Source organism: Akebia trifoliata, chromosome 16 (genome assembly GCF_017979445.1).
Source record: "Akebia trifoliata isolate Shusen 1 chromosome 16, ASM1797944v1, whole genome shotgun sequence".
Taxonomy (NCBI): Eukaryota; Viridiplantae; Streptophyta; class Magnoliopsida; order Ranunculales; family Lardizabalaceae; genus Akebia; species Akebia trifoliata.
Window position 1 is genome coordinate 3,766,715 of NC_141390.1, and position 17,977 is coordinate 3,784,691.

Below are 17,977 nucleotides of genomic sequence, written 5' to 3' on the forward strand. Positions count from 1 at the left end.
TAAGTTCAATGGTGAAAGTAACTTTCTTTTGAAAAAAAATTCAAAGTTCGTTAAATTTTTTCCTTTAAAACCATTTACATCAGATCATGTTTTTGAATGTCATAAGGTGATGTGGTCAGAAAACTTTCTTCACTAACTTAGTAAGGAAAGTGTTTTTCATTATCACATGAGATATAATAACCTTACTTGGTAGGATCTTAAATCTTATTAAGGGTTGTTTTGCCCATTTTAGAAATCAAACACTACATAGCGCTAGATTTTAATGAAAAAAGGGAGTAAAAAATATAAATATAAATAAATAACTTATTAAAAAAAGTGTTTTTTTTTCTTTCCTAAACTAAAGTTTCACCATTTATTGATTTAAAAATATCTTAAAACACCCTTTATATTTTATAAAATTTGATAATAAAAAAATGTACTATGAGAAAGTTCTTGAAAATTTTAGAAAAAATGAGTAATTTAAAAAATTCTTAAATAATTGTTGATATATTTAAAATTACACGTTAATGACAAAATAACTAAATGTATCTAAACGAGTAAGGCGGGTTGACGCCTAGAACCCAAACCCAACCCATTTAATAATTGTGTTAGACGGATTAACATTATTATAACCCAAACCCACTAACTTCGTGTCATTTTCAAGTTGTGTTGAGATTGTCACCCCTAGATATACCCATAATTCCAAAGATTTAGATGTAATTATTAATATTTTTAACAACTTGTGAGAGTGAATAATGAACAGAGAACAAATAGTATTGAAAATTTGTCATTACATGAGTCCCAAGTACTCATTTCACAACTATTATTTATGTATTTTGAGTATTTTTGGAAGATTTATCCAGTGTCTATCTCAAAAAGATGAAAATTTGTAATCATCAACCTCAATGATTGAATTGTAGATATTAACTATTTCGAAATAATGTTACATATAATTAATAGTGGTAAAACAAGCACTCAGATCAAATGTTACATATAATTAAGATTGGAATTGGATAATCTCAATTAAAATGTAATGTTTGTTTTTATTATTTTTGAAAAGATCTATCCAACGTCAAGCTCAATTTTTTTTTTCAAATTGTTAAGGCCCACAATTAAAAAAAAAAAAAAAAATTGGTTTTTTAAAAACAATACTGTATAGATCTTCACGAAATACTCAAAATGCATGTGTTTCGGCGGTGAAATTGACACTTGGATCAAACATTACAACTAGCTTAAGGTTAGAGTTGGATAATCTTAATCAATGTAAAATCAAAATCGAGTGTCCATTTCACTATTATTATATATACATTTTGATACCTAGGAAAGATCTATCTACTTTTGAGCTTGAAAAAATGAAAAATCAAAATCTTCCATGCCGATTATTCAAACGTAGATCTCGATGATTTTGATCTTTTTATTTTTCAAACTTTAATTTGGATAATTTCAAACTTGATGATTTTAATTTTATTTTATTTCAAATTTTCTAACTTGACGTTGGATAGATCTTCTCAAAATACCAAAAATGCCCTTTTTTTATTTTTATTTTTTATAATAGTAGTGCAATGGACACCGGTGTATTTTAACCTGGTCAGTAACCACTTAACATCATAATATCACATCTTTGATAATTTTTTCATCCTACTTCGACATCTTCCAAATTATAATGTGTATACCACTTGAAACACTGAATATTACACAAACACGAAAAACTCCAACCATACCTTGGAAATGGTGGATGGAGAGGGAAACAATCGAGAAAAAAAATTTCATTTAGATAAGATGATGGGAGAGGAAAGGGTTTTATATAAGGCAACACATTTGGGAAAAGAGGAGAAAAACATATGATCCATAATAAGGTTTTTCAACATGGCTAACAAAACTTTAGTTTTTAATCTGAATTTCACTTCACGGACTTGTCCCGAAAAATACTTATCTATGATTATATTGTAGAAGCAGAGACTTTTTTCCTCAATCGGATAATCTGTTTTCTCATTCATTGAATATATATAATATTTACAATTCTGTCTTCCTAGGGATACAATTGGATAGAATCCAACCAATTCGTTAATGTCATCTTATAGATAGAGTTTCTGTTATGGATTCTTTGAAATGGGATCCTTGGTCATGAGATTTTGCTGATTTGTTGGAGAATCTATTTTGGAGTACTGATCCTGTGCTTCTATCTGTCTTGGACGGTCAGCTTGTCTCGAAGTACATGAAACCGTGATGAACTGAGTGCCTTGGTGAAGATGTCAGTGAGTTGATCCTTGGAGGAAATGAATTGAACATGAAGAGATTTGTTGGAAACCCTTTCACGAACGAAGTAATAATCAATCTCAATGTGTTTGGTCCGAGTGAAATACGGGATTAGCTGTAAGATATGTTGTACCAAGGTTGTCACACCATAGTAGGGGTGGTGAAGAAGAAATAATGTCAAGCTCAGAGAGAAGAGATTGAATCCAACGAATTTTGGCTGAGGCAATAGCTAATCCACGATATTCGGCCTTAGTGATGGATCAAAAGACGGTGCGTTGTTTGCGAGCACTCCATGAGACAAGGTTAGGACCATAAAAATACTGTATCCACTGGTTCACTACGTGAAAACTGGAAAATTTGACAGAAAAAATTGATGGGCCAAGATCCACGAATTTTAGAAACTGAATTTTGACGGTCTAGGACCGTCGAAATTCTTAATGTTCCCAAATTTCACGGGTTAGAGCTGTCAAATTTCTCTCATCCTTTATTAATTTGACAGTTTCGGCCCGTCGAAAAAAAAAAATTTGACAATAAAAAATTCAACGCCAATTCGACCTCTTGGTCCGTCAAATTTGAGCTTTTTTCACATTGTGGTTGATTGATGATTATCGGGACACCCAACCCTATCATCATCAGAAAAAGCACTGAGGGTAAGAGACGATGAATGGTGATGGTGAAGAACATAGTTAATGGTATGCTTAAGATACTGTAATATCCTCTTGGCAGCAATCCAATGATCATCTGTAGGATTTTGCCTGAACTGACACACCTTATTTACAGCAAAAGCAATATCAGGCGTGTGAGTATCAAATTTGGACCCCAACAACACTCCTATAGGGAGAATGATCTTTTAAAGAGGATCCATTGAGTTTGGACAAGCATGAGGAGCTATACGTAGGAGTGTTTGTTGGTTTGGAATCTAACATTTGAGTCTTTCGGAGGAGATCTATAGTATATTTTCGTTGGGAGAGGAAAAGACCATTGGAGTGTCGATGAGCTTCAATCCAAAGAAAATAATTTAGTGGCCCGAGGTCCTTGATTACAAAAGCTTTTTGTAGTTGAGTGATGATGTCATAGATGCAAGTCATATGAGATCCTGTGATGATTATATCATATCAGTTTTTGAACCAATAAAACCAATGCAGTACAAATAAGAACTAAGCCGGTGATACCAAGCTCTAAGGGCTTGTTTGAGTCCATAAACAGACTTGTGAATGCGGCACACATGGTTAGGAAACTGCGAATCAATGAAATCAGGGGGTTGTTGCATGTAGACCTCCTCATTAAGGATCCTATGTAAAAAAGCATTTTGAACATTAAGTTGATGGAATGGTCAACCATAAGACATGGCAATGCTCAAAATTGTCTGTGTCCAAATCGTACATGGTTTGATGACCGGACTAAAGGTTTCATCAAAGTCAATTCCTTTTTGTTAATTGAAACCTTTAGCCACTAAGTGGGCTTTGTATCGGTTAATGGATCCATCAGCCTTCCATTTTATTTTGAAGGCCCACTTGCAACCTACAATGTTCATGTGAACATGGGGTGGGACTAACTCAAGTGCCATTGGATATAAGGACGTTAATCTCACTACCAATAGCTTCTCGCCAACGATGATCTGTATTGGCTTGAGAGAAGCACGTAGGTTCCTCATCATTCTTTAGTAAATGAGGGTGTTTAGTGGCCACCAACTCTTTCTTTTTAAAGATCTCAAGCTTGGACCGAGTGACCATATGGTGAATAGGAAGGCTATCTTTATGAGGATAGTTGCTAGTTGTTTTGGGTGAAGGGGAATGAGAAGGTGGGCGGGTAATAGAGGGGGTAGTCTTCAAGAAGATGAATCGTATTTTTTTATTGATTTATTCACTTGTTACTACTGTACAATCAATATATAAAAGAGAATTTCATACCCAATTAAGAATGAGCTCACAGCTAATCTCAATCAAACTAAGAAAGGAAAGAATCACAGTTGATTCTATACCACAAATCTCCTAAAATCTTAACACTCCCCCTCAAGTTGGTGCATAGATATCACATATGTCCAACTTGCCTAAATATTTTTAGAATACTTGATAGAAAACTGCTTTGGTAAGGATGTCAGTCAATTGATCTTCTGATTTTATCTTTGGCAACTATACAATCTTTTCATCTAACTTCTCCTTGATGAAAAATCTATTCACCTCAACGTGCTTTGTACGATCATGTTATATTGGATTATGAGCAATGTCACATGCTGCTTTATTGTCACAAAACAATCGGATTGGTTGCCTAGATAGATGACCCAAATCCTGTAAGAGGAGACTTAGTCATAATGCCTCACAGAGTCCTAGTTCCATACTTCTAAATTCAACTTTTACACTTAAGCGAGCAACCACATTTTGTTTCTTACTTCTCCATGTTACAAGATTACTACATACAAAAGTAAAGTAACCAAAAGTAGATCGTCTATCATCCATGGCACTTTGGAACCGGATCCGGAACCGAATTAATATAATAGTTATGGTTCTAAGTTCCTTAGGAACCGAACCGGAACCGACCCATTGACACCACTATAACCATGAATCGGGATGGTTTAAAAATTAAAAAAAAAAAAATTGATGAGAAGGGCCCCATTGTGGTTCAATTATTTTGAAAACAAGAAATTGTAATTGAAATCAATAAAATTTAATGTTTGATTTGGCTCTAGTTCCTTTAGGAATCGAACCGAGACCAACTATTAGACACCCCTAATACAGGGAAAATAGAAGAGAAGAAGAAAAAAAACATCTTTGTTGAATTCAAAGAAATATAAATGACTAATCATCCTAATTTATAGGTACCAATTAGAAAAGTTGGTAAAGACTTGAGGAGTGTTGATTGAAAAATATTACATATAACACAACATTTTGTGATCGAAAAAAATACTAGCCTTCCTATCAAATAGATGGTTGGGATAAGAGGATACTTATAGTGTATCTCAAGAAAAATGGATCACTAGGAATTTGTATACCAACCCCCTTCGTAAGCAAATCCTTGGAGTATCTGTGCCAAGATAATGTGAAAAAACGAAATACCAAAAAAAGACAAAAATTGCACACAAGGATTTACATGGTTCGGCAATGTGCCTACGTCTACGAATCAAAACAAGAACAATCATTGTTTTCTCATGTGTTTTATAACCTTAGAGGTCTCTATTTATAAAACTAGGAGTTATTGAAACATGTACATCTCCCCAAATAAGAAACCTCCCAAAATGGAAAACCTCAAAAGAAAATATATTACACAATTGCTTTTCCTGACCCTAGAATTTTTGGCAGGGGCTTCGCCTTTGCAACTCTGCATAGTGGGACAAAATACAAGACATCTCATGCACAATAGATAAAGATATTCCAATATACATGATGAGGATTCTTTGATAAGGCCACCAACTTAATATACTGCCACAATCTCGAAAAATGGGCTGGATAATTAAATTTATTTTATATAAAATTAAACCAACTTCACAGCTTGAGTCCTCCAATACTATATGACTTAGACGAGCCAACATGTTTTGGCCCTTGTTGAGATTAGTTAACACATCCTTATCTCAGACCTTTCAAATTTAAGATTGATTTTTATATTTGAAGTTAAGTAATAATATTTTTCTTTTTGGAGATGGATTTATATATGAAAACATCAAACCAGTTGACTTGGTTGAATTTTCATAAATTCGATTAGAGTCATCTTGGATCTCTGACAAGTCAATGTGATAGGTGATTTATGCGTAGCCTCCGAGACTGATATGACTGGAAAAATTGAGGCGAACTTGGACAAGCTTTAAGACCATGGAGTCATTTTTTGCTCACTGCCCAACACCTGTTTTACAAATAGCACAGATGATGAAAGCAATTAGAGAGAGTTTCTCTCCTACCCAAGGTGAAAAAAATGAAATTTCTTGATTAATCACCTTGCGGCAGTCAAAAACATTATCCAATACCAGTGTTGTAGAGTACACAATTCCATGAATTTGTTTTATAAAAATAGTTATTTTTCACTATTGAATTTAATTTTAAATTTGGGTGCTCGATAGTCGTCCATATTCAATACAGACAAGCTCGAAAAAATTTGTGTTTTTGACCATGAGTTCTTTTAATAAAATCTAAACGGGCTGTGGTGCTCCATTTCTAATATGATAATCCATGTGGGCCCCATGACTTTTTTTCAAAATTTGAAATCTTAAAATTAAAATTCATGGGCGGAGTATTTCTATTGCTTACATCATCTGCACCATATGTGAATCGGCTGTTGGGTTGTGAGCAAAAACATCACTCAAGACCATGCGTATTACACCATAGGAACACTAAAAAATATTTCTCTAGAATCCACTTTGGTCCTTGGTCTTGAAAAGAAAAAAAGAAGAAAGAAGGAAAGCAAACTACTTTCCTTCCCAAACAAGGTAAGTATCGATTCTTTACCTAATCCATACTCTTCACTTCCAACCCTGAATTATATTTGAGGCAAAGAAAATCAAGAATAGCACAACTAAATTTGGTGAATCCAAATAAGGAAAAATGGAGAAACAAATCTGTTTGAATGGAACATGGAATGATGACAACTATTCTTCCCCAATGCCAACAATTGGCCTATACATAGCAGCAGGTACTTCGGCATGCCTACTATTTATGATTTGTGATTTATTTCATGGATTATATAATAGGAAACCATGGATACCATGTAGATTTTTAAAACTCAACTCCCTTACGCTCACTCTTCTTGCAATTGCTTCGAAACTCCCAGTAGATCTCACCACGACCATGCCTTCTGTCCAGGACCAACTGTCCAAGCTTAGTGGCACTACCTTAATATGCATCTCTATGAGTTTCTTCTTTCTTTCACTAGGAACTCAGAGTGACTCTGAACGCCTTTCAAACATGCTCTCCTTGACAATCTTCATAATAACTGTTGTAGTAAATATTTGTATGCAGTTGGTCACTGGTGTTATCTACTTGTTCATAGTAGAACATATCATAATCATGGCATGCATGCTATTATTGCTCACAGCATTGTGGTCTACTTTTGATGATGTTGGTCCTTTAGTAATATCCGGTTCTTCTAACCCTATTGGTGAACTCATAAGAAGGGACCCTCAAAGTTCAGAGACTAAGACTATGAAACAAAAATTGGAATCATTTTTCAAATCTAGCTGTATACATAACCCTGAAGTGGACTTCTTTCTGTCCTTTGCGTGTTTAACTGTGTGCATGATTTCAACACTTTCTGCACTAGTTCTATCACAGGCTGCACTTCGATCCCTTGTTCTTAAGAATGTAGAGTTTCGATGTGGAGTTTCTGATTATAAATGGTCAATGTGGATAGTGGTTGTGACTCAGATTGTAACTATCCTAGTAGGGAGTATAGCAACCATATTTAGATGGTTGTTAATATTCAATGAAGGAGGTGAAGAAATGAATCTTTACAAAGTTTTATCAACTTTGTCAAAGCTCCACATTTTTCCTACCCGGGTTTTATCAACTTTGTCAAAGCTCCGGATCATTTCCTTATTCCAAATCTCAAGAAGGATTTTCATAATCACCTTTCATACTATTTCGAAGAATGTGCTTATGGTATTTTTTTTGGTGAAACTGAGTATGATGTTAGTGTCTGGTCTCTTATATATGTTAATGCTCACGATACCTTTTATGTGCGCTGAGAAAATCAGAAAAATTTGTTTTGGTGAACAAAGAAATGGGGAATACAGGGACCACATGAGTACGGACCAGTGGATACAGAGAAACTGTGAAGAGGACAAGAATAAATGGGTGGTGCAATATAGAAGTAATTCCCCAATCGATCATCTCATCCAACTTCTTTCCAGAACTCCTAAATCTGAAAACCCATTTACAAATCAAATTCCCTCTCCATTTAGAGTATCTTGTCTTTCAGTGGTAATCTTTATAAGAATAGCCACATTTGCATTACCAAATGCCCTTAGTGCTTCTCTAATTCACACATTGGATGAAACCTTTGAAATCATTTATTTCATTGACAAGAAAATGAATACCACAGGCGATGATAAAAATAAACTTGTAATGGCAAAAGAATTGTGGTTGCATAGGAACAACCCCCATCATTGGTTCCATAATGCATTCATTAAACCGTTGGTAATGGAAGTGTATTCTCAGTCTCCATTTCAACCTCCATTGGACTTATATTTCGCACTTTGGCATACTGAAAAATTAAAAACACGCAATAAGCGTTATGCAAGGCATTTTGCAATTAGTGGTTACCAAACCACCAGCAGAGCTGAGTTTGCCGCAATTGAAATTCATTACGTCTGTGAATTGATCATCGGACAAACCTACTCATCAATCAACGAACTATATGTTCACATGGAGCAACTATTTGTGGACATGTTGCACTTTTTCCTCTCTCAACTCCCACTTGCCATATTCGAACATCTTGTTAAGAGCCCCATTCAAGAACGTGAAGAAAGAGCAAGACTTGTGCTGAAATTCCTTTACAAACTTGGATCATTGGAGAATAAAGTTAATTGGTCATTTCCTGATGGAACTGGTATCACTACGTTGATCACACCTCAAGTTCCTTCTACACAGACTCAAGTCCATCATTCATTAGCTGATGGAAGTAGTGTCACTAGCTTTATAACCACTCAAGTTCCAACTATGTCTACTCAGCATATCGAACCAGTGGAAGGCTATGCAGATCCAGATGAAATTCAAGAGCGTGTTTGAATAGCATGGAATGTATGTACTTTTTATTTATTTTTTACATATTTTTTTAGATGATTTTTTTACCGTTAGTGTTTTGAACAACTTCTTTTCTAATTAGGAGAATAAGAAGAAAGGGAAGGTCTTGGTCTGATCTGGACCCTCCAATAAGCATGAAGTCCAGGGCAGTTTCAAGAAAATATTACAGAATACCTAATCGCCTTGAAGTTTGAAGAATTTGTTTCTTCTAGTCTTGTGTAAAATTATTCTCCTGTAATCTGTTATGGGTATGCCCCTTATATATATATATATATATATATAGCTTTACAATTTTGTATTATAAATTATATCTATTTGCTTGCTTAACAACAAAATTTTAAAAAATAAAGTAAGAAAAAGGATGCTCATATGTACTTAGGTAGGTCTTCTTGAACAACTTTTTGGTCAATAGTTGTAAAATAAATACTATGGAGCACTTCATAAAAGTCAAAGGAGCTGAACCCACAATAATCTAATTAAAGAAAAACCCACACTTAAGAGTCTCAATTTAAGAAAAGTCCACTTGAGGGCCTCAAATGTGTACAAACTTAATTAGCTATATATTACTGAGTAGGGAATTTTGCAGGAATCAAATAAAGCGATGGTCTCTCCAAACACTTGCCTAGCATTGCAATTAAGAAAAACAGGTGGAGGCCTCAAAAACATAAAGCATCTGATTCCTCTCTTACTCCAAAACCAAAGAGAGACCAACATATCTAAGGACTTGGTGATCCATAAAAATTAAAAGGATTCACAAATTCAAATAGGTCTGTCCCGAACAAGTGAAATTGACAAGAATCAAGCTTATATATAATAATATGGCGTACAAAATGAAAAACCATCGAGCAAATGAAATTGAAGTTTTATGAATAATATAATTATGCATGCAATAAATTCCGGTACAAACAATTCTCAATTTACCAAGGGAAGAAGAAGACAAAAAAGAAAGAACAAGTCAAAGAACAAAAAATCCCATCCAAGATTTCATTCACATTTTTCTCCATCTATAAACTTGACCACTGTTTAAAACTCGTTTGGTCTATGTACAATAGACTAGTTTGAATCGTAAAGATATAATGCAGATGAATTATGCATGCAAACAGCCATGTTGAAGGTCCTTGATGTATAAATAGAATTATTAAATAAAGATTTAACACTCCAATGTATTTAAAAGATATATGAAAAAAAAAAATATGACGAATCTATTTTTGCAAGTAACTGGTTATTTACCTTTCCAATTTTATCTTCTATAACTGCTTCTTGGATATAAAAGCATCTTTAACCGAAACAACGCATGCTATATGAGAAAATGTGTGGAAACCCATGAATTTTGAGATCATTAAGCCTAGTGTTGAGGGTCATAAGAGAACATTCTACTACCATTAAACTGCACAATAGTTTTGCCATCCTTTTGTGCACCCATGATTTGTAATGATCTCAAAAAATGCCTTTTCAGGACAAGCCCTTTAATGTCGAACACTTTAATCCAAGTTCCCTTGCCGCTGTAACCCTTCATCAGGGGCGGATTTAGTGTGGGGGCAATGGGGGCACTTGCCCCCATAAGAATTTTCAAACCTTCTATAGAGTGTGCCCTCATAATTTGTTTTAAACTCTTAGTTGCCCTTACAAACAAATTTCCATTGTTATGTTGCCCCCACACAAAACAATTACAATTTTTGTTGCCCTCCAAAATTTTTTTCTACTTTTACATTGCCCCCACATGGGTAAAGTCCTGGCTCCGCCCCTGCCCTTCATCACCCATACCTCAAAATGTGGTGGAACACTATCATAAAACAAAGAAAGGCACCCACCCAACGATACCAAACGAATACAATTATGATATTTGCCTACAATAGACAGAGGATGCCGAATCAACCGAAGTTTTTCATTTCTCACATTGAGAGAAATTATGAACTTAAGTTTGAATGAAGGATTAATACCTCGTGACTAAAAGTTTCCATCGACGAAAAGGGACTGGACATCTTTGATAGACAATGATTATCAATTCTTCTCCAAGAAGAGTCAGTGCCAAGGGTATGTATCTGAACCTCCAACTTTCCACCATTAACTAATACCATTCATACCACCTTGTATTGATTATATTTGGGATCGAAGCCAAAACCAAACCCGGAGAAAATATGAAGATGTGATCCTTAGAAAAAGGGTTTTGTTTTTGGGTAATTTCAAGTATTCTCCATTATATAATGTTAAGAGGATTACAAATAATTAAGCTTCCATAACAATTATGAAAATCATGTACTAAGCACAGTAACCCATTACAAGATCCTATTAAATCCACTTCAGGGGGGTTAAGATGTTCAAGAGATGGTAAATTACTGAGTTAAATGGGTACAAAATCACAAGCCTCGAGCTCGAAGTCTAGTCTAATGTATATTTTTTGTCTGGAGATTACTCTGCTATGAATGATCAAACCAGGGATTTGGTTTTGAGAAGCTTGAGCGAAGTACGTGTAAGCAAAACAAGATAGTTTAATTAAATTACGCTAGGAAGGGCATACATACCTGTTGCTGTCAAATAGAGATTTGATAGGTAATCTTCAGAGGATTTCCATCTTCCTCATCCTCACTGGTGCTTTTCTTGTTTCACTTAGGGTGTGTTTGGAAGTTGGAGTTGGATTTTGATTTTGTGGCAATTCCTAAAATAAATTTCCACGTTTGGTTGTCCATGGGAATCCAGTTAAGGAATTGTACACAATTCCAACGTCGGCATTTGGACAACCAATTTGTAATTCGAGTTGATAGATTTTTTTTTTGAATAAATAATCTAGATTTGAGCCCATGACTTCAAAGGTGCATTATAGGATGTGAATCAACTTAGGCTATGGATCTAATCACATAATTCTTACTCAAGGAAGACACAAAAAAAACATTTGGTAGACCATGTCAATAAAATGAAACCTACCAACCAAATGTAAATCCTACCAATTAAAAGTAAAATTGTACAAAAATAAATGATCCAATGTTCCTTATTCAAGTAAAATAGTAAACCTACCAACCAAATGCCAAATTGGCAAAAAATAATAATAAATAAACTAAACAATGTTCCTTATTCAAGTATGTGGTAACTAAAACATAAAATAAACAAGTTTCTAGCAAAACCCATGAGAGAAAACAAATATCTACCAACAACCCAAGTCCAGATTCTAACAAAAATTTGAAAAATAGGCGAAAAAGTCATTATTTACAAAATCATTATAACTTAACCCAATTAAATCATTTCGCCCTTGGGCCAATTTTCATTTCTCAAAGAGACACAGCATCCTTTCATTCACTTTCCCATGGGCCGGCTTGCCACTTGTTAATGTCACATGGGTCTTATCATCCAAGGAAAAACATCAGTGGGAGGCCACTGCTTGAAGTCCATTGGTAGATCACCTCTTTGGTAAGAAGTCCTTACAATAACCTCTATTGCAAATAAAGTCAACAAGTCAAATGGCTGGGACTCTTGTAAATATGACAAAAATCATGGAAATGGACTATTTTACTCACAAAAGGACAGAGGCACCGAAGTTAATGTACTTGGTCCTTTTTGAAACATGTCGATCTTTAAGAGAGTTCATTTTTAAAATATCCTATTGCCCATGCTTTTGGAGATATTTACACGAGAAGCAAAAATCATTTTTTACCTACCACTCTACCTCTGCACATTTCTTCAAAATAGAGTTGTGATAATCTGAAGCTCTTTTTTTTGTACATTCCCTTCACAAAACTGTACAAAATCATAAATATTTGTCCTTGTGTCTCCCGAAGCAATGGATCTATGGTTTTGTGATGGTAGCGTACAAAAATGAGCATCAAATTATCATGATTCTTCAAAATATTATATTTCTGATTAGAATGCGATCATACATGACAACACAATGAAAGTCGAATCCAAAACTGGCAAGACAATTAAAGTCGAATCCAAAACTCAAATCCAAAAAAAAAAAAAAAGAGGCACAAAATATATCTGACCAAGACCAACCACAAATCAACCAAATTACAAACTTTATCCCATCTTACAAGGAAATCTTCAAAGAAATCCTTTGAAAACTATTTATAAAAAAACAAGAAAGCCAAAATTGAAACAACAATGTCTTGAACAGGTAACTCTTTTTCTAACTAATATAGCTTAACTGCGAAATACAAATGCCTACACAGTACAGGGTGGTGGAGCTGAAATGTGATACAAATAATAAACAAACCTTCCAGATCTTTACACAAGCTTATTACTGCAGCAGTGATCGAGTGAGGCGAGTTCAATAGAGATAAAAAAAAAAAATAGCATTCCTGTTAAGAATTACAAAAAAAATGGCACTCACACATCTTTTGAAGGCCATGAAGCTTGGGCCGACATGATTATTCCCACTATTACTCCAAACAGCCCAAGTGCACTACCAAATATCTCTATCACTAAAATCTCCACAAAAAGTGTATAAAAGTTCTGGGCATCAGACAAAGCACAACTGCTTCCAATTATTCCCCGACAAAATGTTTTCAAAATGAATAATTAATAAATAAAGAGAAATTCTATTGCGACATCAACTTTTGCTAATGCCAACCCAAATCATATGTAAATTACAAAACTCGTGTTAGAGAGCCCTATGAGAGAAAAAAAGATAAAAACCAGAGGAGGAAGAAGAAAGCTTAAATTGATAAGTCTCTTATTCAATTAATTTGCCATATCACATTAGGCATTACAGGAGGAGTATTTAAACAAGTAATACAATGAAGTAATCCCATAAAATCTGCTACAAAAGATCCTCAGATTTGTAATTGGCATTATTCACCAAAAATTCTGCTATTTTGATTTGGTCTTTGGATAGGATTTTCCATATTAGCTGAAACTGATAAATCTTCATATTGATATGATTTTTCCTGATTTTTAGGACTTGCTGGATCATCATTTTGGTTTAAACTTATTGCCATTAGAGCTCCAATACCCCTCAACATCTCTCCATCGATTTTGGCAATATTGTGAGAGTCTTCCCTCTTTTTTCTCCACGAATCTTGTGCTTCCTTTTCGGTAATATTGTGAGAGTCTTCCCCCTTTTTCCTCCAAGAATCTTGTGCTTCCTTATTGCTCCATTGACTGAGTTGTGGTTGATTGAGTTGTGTTTCCTTATTGCTCCATTGACTGAGTTGTGGTTTGTTGCTAATACTATGGAGGTAAGACAAGTAACATACCCACAGACAAGGTTTCCGAAGCTCACGATGATGCCTGAGGCAAGGATTGCATATCCGGCTCTAAGAGACTCAGGTGCACATATATTGGTTGATGGCACACTTTCTAGCTTTGTTTGTAGGATAATTGCAACAATAACACCATATATAGCAACAGCTACACAGAAAATTACACTGAAGACAATAAGAAGAAAACTTTAATAAGTCAAACAATGATTTTGAGAGGGCCTTGTGAATGACTTCTACAACCTTATATACATGTCTGATTCTCTCTCTTTTTTCGGTAGGCAGTCGCTATGTGCGAAAGCATGTTTCCCCATTGCATACTTGCAGATAAATGTCTGCATTGTTGATTTTCATGCAGACATGTTCATAACTACCTATGTATTGTGCATCTCTTAGGTACCTAGTAGGTGCCTCAATCTGTAAACTTTGGAAAATGCTAGAGTGACTGTGAAGGACACTGTGCTGATGTGAAGGTGTGCATAGAATGGTAGATGCTTTTCCTCGAGATATGAGGGAAAGCATCTACAACTCTGTGTGCACCTCCATATCAGAACAGTGTGAAACACGGTGTCCTGCAAGTGTCCATTTCATAGTTACAAAAAGGAACTCCCTTCTCCTTTAGAAATTACAGGAGGACCCCATGATTTAAATTATATATTAAATGGATTTTCAAGTAATATATAATGCACTCAAACTGCATGTCTATCCCATATTGATGGAATAATTCACTAGATTCCTATTACACCATATTGCTAGGCAGAGGCCATCATGGCGCTAAGGTCGACCACTTGGAAACTTATCATATATACACATTAGCTCATTTTAAGAATTTAATGTATGGATGTATTTAGATTAGCTAATATGTATTAAATCATACAAACAAATATATAAGAAACTGCTGAAAATAAAATCCTTGAGACCATCAAGAAAAAATGTCATTGGTTTGCATTGGTTTTAGATTATAATATAAGCCCCTTTTTCATCTTGAGGGGTCAGGCGAGGTGCTCGGTTGACTAATGCCTTGAAGCGTAAGCCTTACATGCATGAAAATTTTAAATTATATATATATGGGTCCTGTTCGACAGCTAATGTTAGGGAGCCAACACGTTTGTCATATATGGGTTGGAAGTTTTGGATTGGGCTGATATTTTGTGAGTATGATCTATATGGTGAGGAGATCATCTTCACGAAAAAATCAACTCAATTTGAAATTTCTAAGCCCATCAAAAGTGATTTAGAATTGTGGACTGCCGATTTTTTACCATTAATTTGCAAATCACTTTTGATGGGGTTAGAACTTTCAGATTAGGCTGATTTTTTGTGAGGATGATCTCCTCACAAAAATTAGCCCAATTCAAAAATTTTAACTCATATAGGACAAATTTTGGCTCCCAATGATGGCCCCCTAACATTGAATTCCGAACGCTACCCTATATATATAACTAAGGTAATCACCACATATTTTCATATCCACATAATAGAATTCCAATATTTGATCAACTAGATTAATAATAATATAAAATATTATTATTTAATATTTCAACAAGAAAGAAATATTTTATACTTGGATAATTAAACGTTTTTTCACTTTCTTTCCATACCACTAAATACGAAAAAAATTAATTTATCAATTAAATCAATTCAACAACTTTTTTACATGTATTTTTTATCTTCTATTCAAATTTCTTTCTAAATACTCCAATTATGTTGCATGCCTGCAACAATAAAATGTAGAAGAAGAGGACTATGGAAAATATGGTTAATATTTAATTTAAAAATTGAAAAATCCATGTAAGGCATATGCCCTGGCCAAAACGTGTATGTGTCAGTCACGCCTCACACTAAGGCGGACTTTTGGGTGTCTCTTGGTCAGCGACATAGCCTTGGCTGTTTTTTGCTCTTCTTCATTGTGCCTCAAGGAGGTTTTAATAAGCCTCACCCAGGGAGGCGACCCTCGAAGCATAAGTCTCACATTCCTTTTAAAAGCATTGGATTATAAAACATAGGATGTTGAACTGATTCTTTTATTTACCAATTTATTTTAGACCGTGGAGAGGGAGAATGATTTGTTTTTGTTTCTAAGTTTTAGGAACGCGAAAATACTATAACTCTTAAAAGAGATTGTAATATGGTTTTTCAGAACTTCCATTCCTTGACACTAACATCATTGAGGGCCTAGGGTGGTTTTCTAGTAGTATGCTTTTATTCAAAATCTCATAGAGGGTTTTTGTTTTCTTTGCTTGCCTTCGGGTTTTGGCAAGCTCTGTGAATATGCTTCAAAAAACCCCTTAGGTATTCCAAAGGTAATGTCTAAGTTCTTTGCACCGTATTACTTATGCACCTTTAATTATTTGTGTAATGACAAATGCTCCTATGTCCCACATGAAGATGAATCAATGGAGAATGTTTGGTGAGGATGATCCCCTCACCATGTGATCCCCACTCTAAAGAAGGCCCTTTTGAAACTTCTAACCCTATCAAACATGATCATCAAATTAACAGTGAAATGGACGGTCCATAAACGTTCACCTAATAATCCACTTTTGTTAAGCATAGAAAAATTGGAACGGAACCATTTCATTCTCACTAAAAATCAGTCCTCGACTCAATCTCCATTTTGGGCCCTATGAGTTTGTCTCATTTTGGGACTCAAATCTTGACCTATATATATATATATATATACATATGTCAGTCAATCAGAGAGCCCAGACTTATCGTGTGCTTGTTCTGCGTATCTAGCCATCAACTGAGCTTAAAATGCCTATAATTTTCACTTTCATGTTGTTTTCCCCTGTTTCTCTTCTACAGATTACCGAGTCTCTAGAGCAGAAATGTTACAAGGATTTATGGAACGAGCACTTTGGCTCCGTAAAAGCTGTGTTATGCATATATATATATATGGAACGAGCACTTTGGCTCCGTAAAAGCTGTGTTATGCATATATATAGGGAAATGTTCAGCACCCTAAGTTTTACCACACACTTTAACAAACGTTTTTTGTCCTACATGGGTTAGAAGTTTTGGAATGGGCTGATTTTTGGTGAGGATGATCTCTATGATTAGAAGATCATCCTCCCCAAAAATCAGCCCATCAAAAATGGTTTACAAAAAATGGACGGTCCACGATTTTTCAACGTGTAAACATGGGGCTAAACATTTCGGAATGGGCTGATTTTTGGGGAGGATGATCTTCTAAGCATAGAGATCATCCTCACCAAAAATCAGCCCATTCCAAAACTTCTAACCCATGTAGGACAAAAAACGTTTGTTAAAGTGTGTGGCAAAACTTAGGGTGCTGAACATTTCCCTATATATATATATATATATATATATAGGAAATTGTTATCCTCGTCTAAGGAGCAGATGTACGTTTGATGTCCACTTTTACTTTGACTTGAATTTCTATGATAGGTTTAATTTTATTTTAATAAGTTGTTTGTCCATTCTATTAAGACATGTTTGGCTGCAAGGATAATCGCACGTGAGTTGCACATCCCGATCCTTTGTTCCTCTACGAGATAAACACTTTATTTTCATATCCTTCACCTTACCCTCAATAAGGATACCCATTTCTCTACAACCAAACACAATCTTAGATTGATGTTCCCATATTTATGTGGTTCAAAATCAAAATATCCATCTAAATCTTGTTTCGCTTTTCTGTTTCAAACATGAAATATTTGATAAAGTGAATACTAAAGAGTCCATATTTTTTGAGAGAAAACCTTACTTTGTAAATCAGGCTAGCATGACTAACTTATGTACTTGGATCTCTGACAAGTCAATGTGAAAGGCGATTTACACGTAGCCTCCGAGACTGATATGACT

The 17,977-nt window shown here is 34.8% G+C and overlaps 1 pseudogene; it reads right to left on the reverse strand.

Annotated features, from left to right (window-relative positions):
- Nucleotides 1-13,277: 13,277 nt before the first annotated feature.
- LOC147382320 (V-type proton ATPase subunit c''2 pseudogene) lies at nucleotides 13,278-14,490 on the reverse strand (annotated as a pseudogene).
- Between the last annotated feature and the right edge of the window lie 3,487 nt (nucleotides 14,491-17,977).